The sequence below is a fragment of the Ornithorhynchus anatinus genome, chromosome 13, assembly GCF_004115215.2.
Source record: "Ornithorhynchus anatinus isolate Pmale09 chromosome 13, mOrnAna1.pri.v4, whole genome shotgun sequence".
NCBI classification, from domain to species: domain Eukaryota; kingdom Metazoa; phylum Chordata; class Mammalia; order Monotremata; family Ornithorhynchidae; genus Ornithorhynchus; species Ornithorhynchus anatinus.
Genome location: NC_041740.1, coordinates 18,105,270 through 18,119,041, shown reverse-complemented (window position 1 = coordinate 18,119,041; position 13,772 = coordinate 18,105,270). Strand labels below are relative to the sequence as shown.

Here is a 13,772-nt window from a genome sequence, read left to right as displayed (position 1 = left end):
CTGAGCTGTCAGAAACTTCTCCCCAACCTGGCAACCAAGACCTCATCTTCCAATTTCTTCCTTTTATGCCTAGATTAAAAAAAAGTTATCGATTGAAGACCTCATTCAATCCTTTGCTTCCCTCCCTCCTCTTCCTTTTCGCTAGTTTAAGCCCTGGACAATACAATTTACAGACCTTTGAATGCATGAACAGAAGTGGCTAAACTTAATGTGGGCTCTGTGCTGAGCGAGTCAGGCCCTCATACCTGGTTCGGGGACTGAGGTGCTCTGCATGCTTGGCAAGTGTGTCTTTCTTCTCAGGTTTTCTCACTTGTGATGAGGAAAGATCCCCCAGCACAGGCTTGAGGTGAGAATTAAATGTTAACAGAGCGCTTTGAGAGTCCTGGAAGAAAGGTGCCACATTTTTATACTGTACAATTTTCACAAAAAGAAAAACTGAAGCACCAAAGGAATTAGTGAACTGCCAGTGTTCGCACAAGTCAGCAGGGTTGCTGGGAATAGAAACCAAGATGTTAAAAGCCTCCTCGTTTGTTCAAGGACCAACCCCATTGCCTTTCTGCCTTAGAACAAAACCATATTTTTTTCCTCTTTAGTGATAATAGTAATTATGGTATTTGTTAAGCGACAAATAGTACTGTGACCCTGTTAGATAAACATACATGGATGAAAACCGAGTTGTCTAACTGCCCCGTAGGGGAAGAAATTGGCCATTTCTGGCCACATCTTTCCAGATATAATAATTTGGGGAATCAGTAATGCAAAATCATTATGGAAGAGTAATCACATCTATAGATAAACAGGCAGGCAGGTTGTCCTCCAGTTCCTTATGGTATTTAAATTTAGGGATTTACTATGGGCAAAGCCCTGCTGCTAAGTGCTGAGATAGATAGAAGATAATAAGATCAGAGGCAGCCCCTTTCCCACAGGGGCTTCCAATCTAAAGTGGAGCTGGACAGATAAAAAGGAAGATAACAAGTGCTTGCAAACAACAAGTAACAAAATCAACAGATCAAGACAATAGTGTCAAGACAAGGGAATAGTTTTTGACTAGGCTGGGGAGCATGAGAACTCCCTCTTGCTCCAGGCAAACAGTCCTCAGCTACAAATCACTGCAGGCTCACCAGGGTGTCAAAGGTTGTAAATGCAGGAATGAGCCTACCACTGGTTTTTCAGTTGGTAAAACTGGTTCCCATATGGGATCTCATCACCTGCTGACCCCACTTACAGCTGAACCTCTCTTTCTAGTCACCTTCTCCCCGTTCCCCGTCTCAATATTGACCCCAATTCTCCCTATGCCTTTTGGGCAGTAAATTAGGCACTCTGGGAGGAGCACAAACTCAGGCTACTGCATACCTTGTGCATATATTACATCAAGCACTTAGTACAGTGCTCTGCACATAGCAAGCGCTCAATAAATACGATCAAATGAATCAGTACACTGAGTGGTACAAAAGAATTAAAGCTCCCCTATCAGTGCCTAGAAGGGAATAATCTTAAGAGTTGGGAGACTCAGACTCACATTTTTCCTCTAAAGATTCAAATAGCTTTTACTACCCACATGAACACATAAATAGCAATTATTCTACTACAAAATGAATTCAATTCAAATAACTGTCAACTATGTTCAGGATCATTTGGGAGTGAATATTTAAGTTCCTTTTAGCTCTCTTCTATTCTTCAGTTCTCTCCTCCCCACTAAATCCCAGCAGAACCATTTCTTTGTCTTTCCTGAAGAGTACTTTTCACTCTTGGATGTCATCTTTATAATTATTGGCACCAAGGGCTGAATCTTCCTCATCTCCAAGTTTTGAATGTACAAATCTGTTTTACATTTATCCCAAATAAAAAAATCCCTTATGGGAGGGATATATTATTTGGCTTTTGTGGTCACATGGCAAACATCCTTGTCCTTGAGATAAACCTGAAATTCCTTCAATGGGTACAACAATTTTACCATCAGCAGGCTCTTGTGAGGTGAGCACTAGCCTGACCAGATTGTTTGTAATATAATGCCAGAACCAAAATTGGAGTCATTTTCTTAGCCACTACAATATTTAAGATGTTCTCCTACTTGGTACAAGAAGTATTTGTAATTTTGTTCCTGAGAAGCCAATTAGTTTCATTTTAGTTGGATTCAATGTTGTTTTGGTTTTTAATCAGTTGAATTAATTGAGCACTTACTGTGTGCAGAGCACTGTATTAAGCACTTAAAGAGTTGGTAAACGAGGAGCTTACAGTCTAGAGGAGCTTCTTTCAAACTCTTCCTCTGTGCCAGGCACTGTACTAAGTGTGGAGTAGATACAAGTTAATCAGGTTGGACATGTCCAAGTCCCACATAGGCTCACAGTCTTAATCCCCTTTTTACAGATGAGGTAACTGAGGCCCAGAATAGTTACTTGCCCAAAGTCACAAATCTGACAAAGTGGCAGAGCCAGGATTAAAACCCAGGTCCTTCTGACTCAGACCAGTGTTTTATCCACTAGGCCATGCTGCTTTGGATAAGATATTAACCTGAGCTCCAGGGTCCAGTTTGAATGAAGCTCATGATTCCCTGAACTTTGCAGAGAGAATCCAGTCTCTCTCATTAGTTCCTCTTGCTTCCACCACATTAATTTAAAATTCCTTTTCTAATGGACTTTAGTCAGTTTGCTCTTGAGGTTTTGGTGGCTGAAATGTGCAGTATTTTGCAAGATGGCTTTCTTGCCACAGCTGTGACACAACTTCCCAATTGCGAGACACTTGTATGCAGCACTATAACCTTTCCTTCTTGGTAGTTACTTTTGTGTGATCTTTGAGGAGTGCTTCTCTCCTTATTCTTTTCTCCTTGGTGTAGGGAAAATCCCTTCAGGAGTATTTATGTCACTGGCCTGAACCATCCTGGATTCTGCAGTCCTGCACATCTGGAGAGTCTTATCCAGAATTATAGAAAAGCCTCTCTCATAGCACACTGTCTATGATCCCACAGCCAATCCAGTTCTACATCAGAGAATATTTTAAATGTCCCAAAGCACAAGTATCACTTGTCTTTTTTCCAATTCTGTGATGTATTCGTTTTTGTACACTTGAATTCATGGCTTTCAAGTGTATTGTCCTTTCACTTAAGTTCATATTTTAGTCTTAATTTAGAAAGTCCTACATATTGAAGGAATTTAAAATTTATTTCTTGGTCATTTTTGCCACATGATCCAAATAATAAAACCCTCTCATAGGGATTTTTCAGAAACAAGCTCCAGACAATCACCCTGGAACTCAGTCGTCAATAAATGGTATTTATTGAGGGCGTACTGTGTGCAGAGCACTGTACTAAGCGCTTAGAGTACAGTGCAGCAAAATTGGTACACAGTTTTCTGCCCACAATACGTTTACAGTCTAGCTGATTTCAGTTTCAGCTAGGTGAAATCGAAACCACCTACAAATAAGTGGTAGAAGTATTTGCAAAGAAGTTTGGGGTGATTGCTGATGTCTTAGTTGCATATAGCCCTGAGGGAAGATCACTCATCCAAAAATATGCCCCCTCATGTACTCTTCTTCCTTTCTCCACAGCCTTTTTCTGTTCTTCTGTAAACTGCTCTTCCCCCACAAAACAAAGTCCACCACCTCACTCCTGACCCTTTCGTTCCCACATATCATTCCCCACCATCCACCCTCCCCACCTGTGACCCAGGTCCGCTGCGGTCTGTGGAACTCCCCAATCCATCACAGGCAAGTTACCCATCATTAAAGATCTGTTTCTGGTCCACTTACTCCTCTTCCTTATCCAGTAGTGTGGTCTAGCGGATAGAGCAGGGGCCTGGGAGTCAGGAGGACCTGGGTTCTAATCCCAGCTCTGACACTTGTCTGCTGTGTGACCTTGGCAAGTCACTTAAATCCCCTCAACTGTAAACTGTATGGGGATTAAGACTCTGAGCCCCATGTGGGATAGGGACTGTGTCCAACCCAATTTGCTTACATCCACCCCAGAGTTTAGTACAGTGTGTGGCACAGAGTAAGTGCTTAGCAAATACTATAGCGATTATCATTATTACCATCACCAAGGCCTAGTTCTTGCCTGACTTCACCACCTCCCCTGCCTTTCTCTCTACGGGGGCTTCACTTTCTGTCACTCTGCCCCTTAAACCCCTCTCTCTACCATGTCCATTGTACGGGGGTCTCCCAAGTGCTTAGCATGATACTCTGTGCTCTGTAAGTGCTCAGTAAATGCCACTGATTCATTGATTGCACAAGGAAAGGGGGAGTCAGCCTGCTCCTTACCAATCACTAAATCAATGGTAGTTATTGAGCCCTCACTTCCAGTGTCACTCCCTCTCTATCTCACTCTCCCTTCCCTTTCCTTCATCTGAATCCCCCACTGACCACCACACTACTCTGTATTTCTGACCAACTGACACCTCCATCTTCCAAATTTCATTCCGTGCTTTTCTACTTTCATTCCTTTTCTCCTATTTTTGTCCTTGGGAACTTGACCCTTCAAGTCTTCGAGTCACCTGACGCCCTGGCCATCCAATTCCTTTCCCTTCTCAATTCTATCCATCTCTTACCTCACCCCACATTAGCATGAATGTCATCATCTTCAGACAATGCTCCATCTCCCACCTCCCATTATCTGATCGTATCCTTCCAAACTGATACTTGACCCACATCTCCTCTAACTCAAATTCAGTCTTCACTGTGACCTCTGAACTCTAGTTCTCTCCACCTGACCCAGGTTATTACACTCTTCCTGAGGGGCCAGATCAGCCAAAGCAGGGGCTTGGGGCTGGAGCATCTTGCTACACCCCTTATGTGATGCCCCGCACAGATGACATCATATGTGCTGCCGTGTAATTATGTCATCACTTAGCCTTGCACATTTCCAGCCCTCCCTTCCTGGGTTCTCATAACCCTGAACCTAGATCCCTCCTTTCTCTCCCCTTTTGTTCTGCCAGGCTCCCAAACCTCAGCTCCTGGCAAAAAGCCAAGCTCATGGCAGCTCCTCACCCAAGCTAGAGAGGAGGAGGAGGAGGAGGTGTGTCAATGAATACTAATGATCTTCCATTAGGATTCATTGATATCTCTCTGCCAAGCCTGAGGCTGAGCAAACAGGAGTTGGGAAGGAGGAGGAGGTGAAGTGTTACTGCTAATGATCCTGCATTAATGCTGAATGATATCAAGAAGTGGAGGCAGCAGGCAAGCTTTAAGTCAGCAACCCAAGACCCCAGAGCCCCAGGATTCAGTCACCCATGACCCCTGCAGGTTGCATGGTTCAGGGGCAAGGTTAATACGTGACAACCCAGGCTCAGTATAGGGGAAGAACGGGGAAGGTAAGCAAGGGGCAGCTGAGGCAACTCAGCGGTGGTTTTTATTGAGCCTCCCCAATCCTGGCACCAGGGACTCTCCTCCTGGCTTCTCTGGCAATTAATCAATTAGTGATATTTATTGAATCCTTACTCCTCGAAGCCTGTAGCCTAAACCCCAGGACTGCTTCAGTGCTCTAGCCCCATTCCCCACCTCTCTGGGACCACTCTCACCCCCATGCAGAGGGGATCCTACAGTAATGCTTTGTCTCCTGGATCTGGAATATGCAGGCTGCCAACCCTTTGATCTGAATGGCAACCCCTTGTTGTTGTTTTTAATAGTATGTATTAAGTGCTTACTCTCTTCCAAGCACTATTCTAAGCACTAGTGGCTCAGTGGAAAGAGCACGGGCTTTGGAGTCAGAGGTCATGAGTTCGAATCCCAGCTCTGCCACTTGTCTGCTGTGTGACCTTGGGCAAGTCACTTCACTTCTCTGTGCCTCAGTTACCTCATCTGTAAAATGGGGATGAAGACTGAGCCCCACGTGGGACAACCTGATTCCCCTGTGTCTACCCCAGTGCTTAGAACAGTACTCTGCACATAGTAAGCGCTTAACAAATACCAACATTATTATTATCACTGGGGTAGATACAAGGTAATCAGGTTGGACATAGTCCTTGTCCCACACTGGGCTCCCAGTCTTAATCCTCATCTTACAGATGAGGTAACTGAGGCACAGAGAAGTTAAATTGACTTGCCTAAGGTCATAGAGCAGACAAGTTGCAGAGCCGGTATGAGAATGCAGCTGTTTCTGACTCACAGACTTGTGTTCTAGCCACTAGGTATCTGCTTTTCTGGATGCTTGTTGAAGTCTGACTAAAAGTGATTCACTTTAACATTAGAATATAACATCTGTATAGCAGAGATAAGAGATCCCTAGTTTGTTAATATGAAATGCCTTTTTGTTGAATAGGATTTGAAAGAGCACTAAAAAATTCAATAGTATCTTCACATAAACATACATAAAAAGGAGAAGCAGCATAGCCTAGTGGATAAGGCATGGACCTGGGAGTCAGAACGTCATGGGTTTTAATCCCAGTTCCATCACTTGTCTGCTGTGTGACCTTGGGCAAGTCACTTAATTTCTCTGGTCCTCAGTTCCCTCATCTGTAAAATGGGGATTAAGACCGGGAGCCTTCAATGGGACAGGACTGCGTCTAATCCGATTAGCTTGTATCTACCCCAGGGTTTTCAACAGTGCCTGGCACATAGTAAGCACTTAACAAATTCCTCAATCCGAGATGGCTTGGGGAAGGCCTCTGGAAGAGATCTGATCTTGGAAGGGCTTTGAAGAAGGGGAGAGCTTCTCCATCTGCTTCTCCAAACTATTGTGGGGTACAGTATATAGAGTTGTCCTTCATAGTCCAACAGGACATCATTGAAAGGCCAATGTGGGACCCTCAGGTCTGGTCACATTGTGCACACAGAAAAGCTGTCCCTGGTTACTTGTCACGTTTGATGTTTGCAGCACCTGGTGCTGCTTCTGTATTAGCATGTGGTGTTTTAAAATTATGGCAGAGGCTGGCAAGCACAGCAGCTTCCCACAGTGACATGTGCATAGCCATTTCTCCCTTCAACAGATCTACTTGAGCTAACAATATGGGTCATGCGGCATCCAGAACAGAATTGTGTTGTGGGAAGAACTTTGCCCAGTACTTTCATCATGCGCTCATGAAAAAATGGGTTATAGCAGAACTGTTAACTTCGTAATTCACTGGAAATTAGCTGGGTGGAATCCACAGTGACAAAAGGATTCCTGCAACATGCCAGCACCAATTTAGAGTATTGCCGCCTTCAATTCATACAGGACTAAAGTCCAGGAAAATTGCATCCTAACCTATTTCATACTTGGGAGTAAACTACATATACCAGTGAGTTGGTGAATGGCACCTGGTAGGTGAAGAAGAGGGGGTCCAAGTGTTGGCATGTTGGCTGATGACATTTCTTTTTAATTCAAAGGTGGGAGTAAGGAATAAGCAGAAGCTAACAGACCCAGATGGGAGGAAATTAGTTCCAATGCTATTGCCGTCTGTCAGGATGACAAAATGGATGCACTGGGTTAAGGTACATAAAACTGTGCACGTGTGTTTGCTCATATAAATGTCTTCTAAGAATTCCCTCAAAGAGAGCAGGAAATATGGGCCTATATCAGAAAAAAAAAAACAGAAAACCAGCCCATCTCTTTGGCTGCTGGCTCAAAGAACTGTTGTGGATTTCTGCCACTGTGGATGCTTCTCTTGCCTTGGGATTCCTCTCTAGCAGATCATCATCATGCCAGACAGGGGAACATGCTTATAAATTTACTGTGATGAAAAACATGCCATAACATCAAACAGAAAAACTGCTCAGATGTAGTTGTGGTGACTGATGCTTCCAGACAATCTCCCAACGATTAATCCGCCAGGAAAATTCATAGGAGAAGAATATGCTCCATTTGGCACAAAACCTGGAGAATAACTCAAGAAGCAGACTGGATTATGCTCAACCAAGGTGCCTCTCTAATTGGTCTCAGACCATAAGAAAGAAAGAGCTGATTCTTCCTCCAATTCTTCTCTCCTTCCTTCTTCTGATTTTCCACCCTTCTCTCTCCCACCATGATCCCCCTTGCTCCCCCCAAGGACAAACTCAGGGCTGCCAAAAAGGGCCCAAGACATCCTTAGAATGGACACCTGACTACTCAGGGATAGAACACTACTAAAGTCCAATAGGGCTCATTCGGTGCAGCCAAGAGCACACAGACCATTCTTTTTAAAAAAATGGTAGCAAGCACTGTGCTGAACTCTAGGGTAGGTATTCATTCAATCATATTTATTGAGCGCTTACTATGTGCAGAGCACTAAGTGCTTATACAAGCTAATCAGTTTGGAGACGGTCCATGTCCCACATGGGGTCGCAGTGTCAAGCCCCATTTTACAGATAAGGTAACTGAAGCACAGAGAAGTGAAATAACTTGCTGAAGTTAGAACACAGATCTTTTGACTCCCAGGTCTATACTGTTTGCATTAGGCCACGCTGCTTCTTGACTTCCAGTCCAGGTCCATTGAAGTAGGACTGACTCTCCTATCAAGCTTCTGATAGGCAAATGAGGATCAATCAGTGGTGAAGCAGTGTGGCTCAGTGGAAGGAGCCCGGGCTTTGGAGTCAGAGGTCATGAGTTCGAATCCCAGCTCTGCCACTTCTCAGCTGTGTGACCGTGGGCAAGCCACTTAACTTCTCTGTGCCTCAGTTCCCTCATCTGTAAAATGGGGATTAACTGTGAGCCTCACGTGGGACAACCTGATTCCCCTGTGTCTACCCCAGCACTTAGAACAGTGCTCTGCACATAGTAAGCGCTTAACAAATACCAACATTATTATTTGTGCCCAGCGATTTACTAAGCACTTGAGAGAGTTCAATAGAGTAAGGAAGAGCAATCCCTGCCCTCCAAGAGCTTCCAGGGTCTGGCAATCAATCTAATGCATTGCCCTTTGAAACTAATCTGGCCCAGTGCTCAGTAGTGGCTACCCGATTTAATAATAATAATAATAATGATAATGTTGGTATTTGTTAAGTGCTTACTATGTGCAGAGCACTGCTCTAAGCGCTGGGGTAGATATAGGGTAATCAGGTTGTCCCACGTGAGGCTTATAGTTAATCCCCATTTTACAGATGAGGGAACTGAGGCACAGAGAAGTTAAGTGACTTGCCCATGGTCACACAGCTGACAAGTGGCAGATGCGGACCTCAAACCCATGACCTCTGACTCCCAAGGCAGGGCTCTTTTGCTAGTATCCACCCCAGCACTTAGTAAGTGCTTAGCAAATAGTATAATTCTTATCATTATTATTCCCCCAAAGCCTGAAAATGATGGGATGAATAGGACAGCCCAGTATCTAGCAAAAGTGTTGATTGTTGTGTGACCTTGAGCAAGTCACTGAACTTCTCTATACCCCAGTTTCCTCAACTGCAAAAATGAGGATTCAGTACCTCCTCTCCCTCCTTAAACTGTGAATCCCATATATTACAGGAACTGTATCCATCCTGATCAACTCATATCCACCCCAGCTCTTAGAACTGTGCTAAAACACATAGTAAGCCCTTAACAAATATCATTAAAACAAAGCCAAACAAAAAACAGAGCTGCCCAAAGATCAGCAAAGCCCACTGAAATATCCCTCCAGAAAGTGGGATTTGGAACAAGTTTCAGAAAATACTCTAAACCTTGCATGATAAACTTGGGAAGAGAAAATGAGGTGCCACTTACAGGAAACATCACAGAGTAAGAAATCTTTCTATGAACGGAAGGATCAGTAGAATGTTGCCACTTTAAGAAGAGAAGGAAAGCTAATAGCCCGTGGCACTTAAAAAGATAGTGGCTTTTTATCTGAAATCAGGTTGGGTCAATGATCTGTGATGGGAAAGCAGGAAGTCAACCTAGAAAAGGGAAGGAACTGGTCAAAGATTGGTCTAAGATTAATGTTTTCAAATGAATACACCCTGATGACATGATGCCTCAAGTGTTTAAAGTTCCATTAGGATTATTATTTGAAATTTTATGGCAGAGAAGCGAGATGGCCAAAATCAAGGCAAGGGCAACCCTAGTTACCTTATTTTAAAATGGAATGAAACAGATCAGCCCTTAGATTATAGAGCCCATTACCTAATTTCAGCATCCAGAACTGAATCGGAGCAAACAATCAAGGAATCCAGTTGTAAACCACTTGACCTAGTGGCCAAAACTCAATGAAAGGCAAGTAGGGATTAGGGTGTCCAGCTGCTTAGATGTCCCGGGCACAATCTGGACCACTGATCGCGTAATCCACAGCCTCCACAGACTGCTGCTGTCCAAAGCTATCGATAGGCAACACTCCTCTGGAGCAGGGTGGGTGAAAAGCAAGAGTGGGTACTTGATCCGACTGGTGGCATGGAACAGGTGGGCAGTGTTCAACTGGAAATGAGAGGCTCAGGGTAGCTCCACCCCTGGGTCAACAGTCCTGCTGCTGTTCACTTGCTTCCTAAGGTCCTAGTTGGCCTCAGTTCAGGCTGAACCCAAGGTTCTCTTCTCTATAATAATTAACAATTATTGCATTTGTTAAGCACTTACTGTGTATTGAGCGCTGTTCTAAGCCCTGGGGTAGATAGAGGTTAATCAGAGTGGACACAGTGCCTGACCCACCTGGGGCCCAAAGTTGTTGAGTTTTTTTAATGGCATCTGTTAAATGTTTTCTTGGGCCCAAGTACTATACTAAGCACTGGGGTAGTTACAAGAGAATCAGGTTGGAAACAGAACCTGCCCCACATGGAAGGGGAAGCAGGTATTGAATCCTTATTTTACAACTGAGGAAACAGGCCCAAAGTGAATTGCCCAAGGCTATGCAGTAGACATTTGGCAGAGTGGGGGATTAGAACCCAGGTCCTCTGACTCCCAGCCATGGGCTTTTTCCATTAGCTCACACTTTTCCATGTTAACAGACCCTTGCATCCCCTTGGTGGGCAGGGAATTTGTCTCTCATATTGTGTCGTGCTATCATAGGAGGTTGTGAAGGTAGAAAATACCAGTAAGATCAAAAAGGAATTGGATAAATTCATGAAAGAGTGATTCATAATGGATTCTTGGATGACTAAGAGACAACCGATCCTTGATGATGCATCTCTAAACCTGAGGGTGGATTTAAGGAAGTTTGTGTTCTGGTGTTACTCTGAGACAAAATACTGAGATACATAGACCAGTGGCCTAATACTGCAAGGTATTGCTTAGACTGTTATGAACAGAGCTATTTTACTCCTCGAGCCTCTTTGCAGGTTTGGATTTTGCCTATTCTTTAATGCTTTATCCTAAAAGCCAAGGATAATGCTCAGCACCTTAAAAGGGTCTACTAGTGATTTTATTACCTATAGAAAAGAGGAGATAGTTTTAGCATATTTATATTCATTCAGGCTGGAACTAGGCTATCAATCCATCAGTGGTATTTACTGAATGCTTACTATGTGCAGAGCACTCTAAGTGCTTGGGAGAGTACAGTATAACAGAATTAGACATGTTCACTGCCCATTATGAACTTACAGTCTAGAGGGGGAGAATTAATATGAATAAATAATTTATAACATCTCATTTAAAGATATGTACTTAAGTGCTGTGGGGTTGGAAGTGGGGTGAATAGCAGATGTCCAAAGGTCACACATCTGAGTACATAGTTTAAAAACTTGATGAAACTTCCTTAAAGGGTGTGAGTGTGTATACTGAGGTCCAAAAGTATCAACCATAGGAGGGAAAATTCTTGGTTAAATGGACCATATAAGGATGGCAGAACGTTGCATTGAGAAAGTTCACCCATGGCACCTCTTGGCAGAGTGGCAAAATAATGCTTTTTGGCTGTCAAAATGTTTCCAAAATTGTTTTTAGCTTCTTATCGAGTGAAAAATCTGCCCAAAATGGCTTGGCAGCACAGCATGCATTAAATCAAACTGAATCATTAGCGTGGCCTAGTGGAAAGAGCATGCCTCTCGCATGCCGCTCGCTGCCCAGTGGGACACTGGGGCTGGAGATCAGCCTTATATAATGTGGATTTGCTACATGTGTCTGGCTTCTTGAAGAGATCCATCTGCCCTGTTATCAAATCAATCAATGAATGGTATTTAGTGAGCACTGACTGTGTGCAGAGCTTGTGTGCTTAAATACAGCAGAATTTAGTTTGTAATAATAGCAATAATAGTAGTAATAATAGTGTTTATTAAGCATTTACTATCCATTAGTGCTATTTATTGAACATTCACTGTGGCAGAGGACAGTATTAAGTGCTCTGGTAATCAGATTAGACACAATCCCAGTCACCCATAGGACTCAACATCTAAGAGGAGGGACGCCGGATATTTTATACCCATTTTATAGATGTCAGACTGAAGCAAAGAGAGGTTAAGTGACTCACCTCCCAGTAAGTGGCAGAGCTGGAACTAGAACCAGGTAATCTGACTCCCAGTCCTAGTATCGTTATACAAGGTTACACTGCCACCATAATAACAAGATGGAACAAGATGGAATTGCCAGGATCAAGGTCCTGGTTCCTAGAAAAATCTGGCGATATTTCTAAGTGAAGCTGCCATGCATACAGGTCTTGCTACACTGGCCATGTGTAGAAGATGAATATATCAAAATAAGTTGAAAAGCAAATCAATGTCACTGCTGTTTTTTTAAGGAAATATGTGAACATGAAAAGAACTATGCACATGGCTGTGCTCTTTGTTACTCACCCCGGCTCCACAGCACCTATGCACATATCCTTAGCCTCTATTTCTTCTATCTGTAATTTATTTTTTAATACCCATCTGCCCTTTTAGATCATAAACTGCTGGAGGGCAGGGATCATGTCTCCCAATTCTATTGTATTGTACTTTCCCAGGGGTACAGTGCTCATTCAGCAAGTATTCAGTGAATACCACTGATTGGTGAGATCGATCAGACTATTATTCTGTTGGCTTCCAAATCAGGCCCAGATTCCACCCAGTTCCTGTACTGTATTATACTCTCCCAAGTGCTTATTACAGTGTTCTGCTCATAGTAAATGCTCAAAAAATACCATTGATTCATAGAATTAACACTTTAGTTCATAAACACACTGCAGGGAAATGCAAGGGAAGACTAGAGAACACAGTACAAAAGAGAATAATGGGAAAATGAAAAAGTTGGGATGATTCATGAATAAGAATAGTTTAAAAATGCATTTTGCTAGGCTTTAAGGCAACAACTCACCTGTAAAGGTATCATCTTCCACCTAAAGCCTCTATTATTTCTAGATGCAAAGCTCCATATATCTAAGCAGGGAATTCCACTGTCCCTTTGCCAGAGGCTTTTAGAAATGGAGCAAAACTAAAACCCTGCCGGTAGAATGCCAAATAACTGATGTTTTTCTTCTCCCCCTTTCCCCCCCTGCAGCTTACCAAATGTCATGTTGTCTTCTTTTTGCCTCTCCATCTCCCTCTCAGATGGCATCTTTTTCAAATCTCCCCACTTAGAGAAAGTTGCTTTTCTTCTACCTAATGATCCGAATGATTTGTTTGGCTCAATCGAATTCTTCATCCAATCCTTCAGGAGCCTAATCCTGCAGGGCCTAAAGGATTTCCCCCACAGGCCCCTGGAGGTTCCCTGTTACGTGACCCAGCTGGTATCAGTCCACGAAACCCAAGGAGGGTAATTGGTTGGTCTGGTAACCTAATAGGTTTGAGTAGCAGCTCCAGCCTACAGGCCCCAACTCACAAGTGCTCAGCTGCTGGGTCAGAAACCGCCTCACCTCTGTCTGCAGGAGCTGGTATTGTCCTCCAGATAATAATAATAATGTTGGTTTTTGTTAAGTGCTTACTATGTGCAGAGCACTGTTCTAAGTGCTGGGGGAGATACAGGGTAATCAGGTTGTCCCACGTGAGGCTCACAGTCTTAATCCCCATTTTACAGATTAGGTAAGAGG

At 43.5% G+C, this 13,772-nt stretch overlaps 1 protein-coding gene across 2 annotated transcripts in view; it reads left to right on the top strand.

The window, feature by feature from the left end:
- The window catches only part of ARMC3 (armadillo repeat containing 3), a 153,005-nt gene that overhangs the window by 20,835 nt on the left and 118,398 nt on the right, over positions 1-13,772 (top strand). Inside the window, exon 3 of one of the 2 annotated variants that reach the window (XM_029077674.2) lies at positions 7,294-7,398. The exons of the other annotated variant lie outside the window; for it this stretch is intronic. The gene's annotated coding sequence lies outside the window, so the exon portion shown is untranslated. The remainder of the gene's footprint in view (positions 1-7,293; positions 7,399-13,772) is intronic. 2 annotated transcript variants of the gene reach the window in all.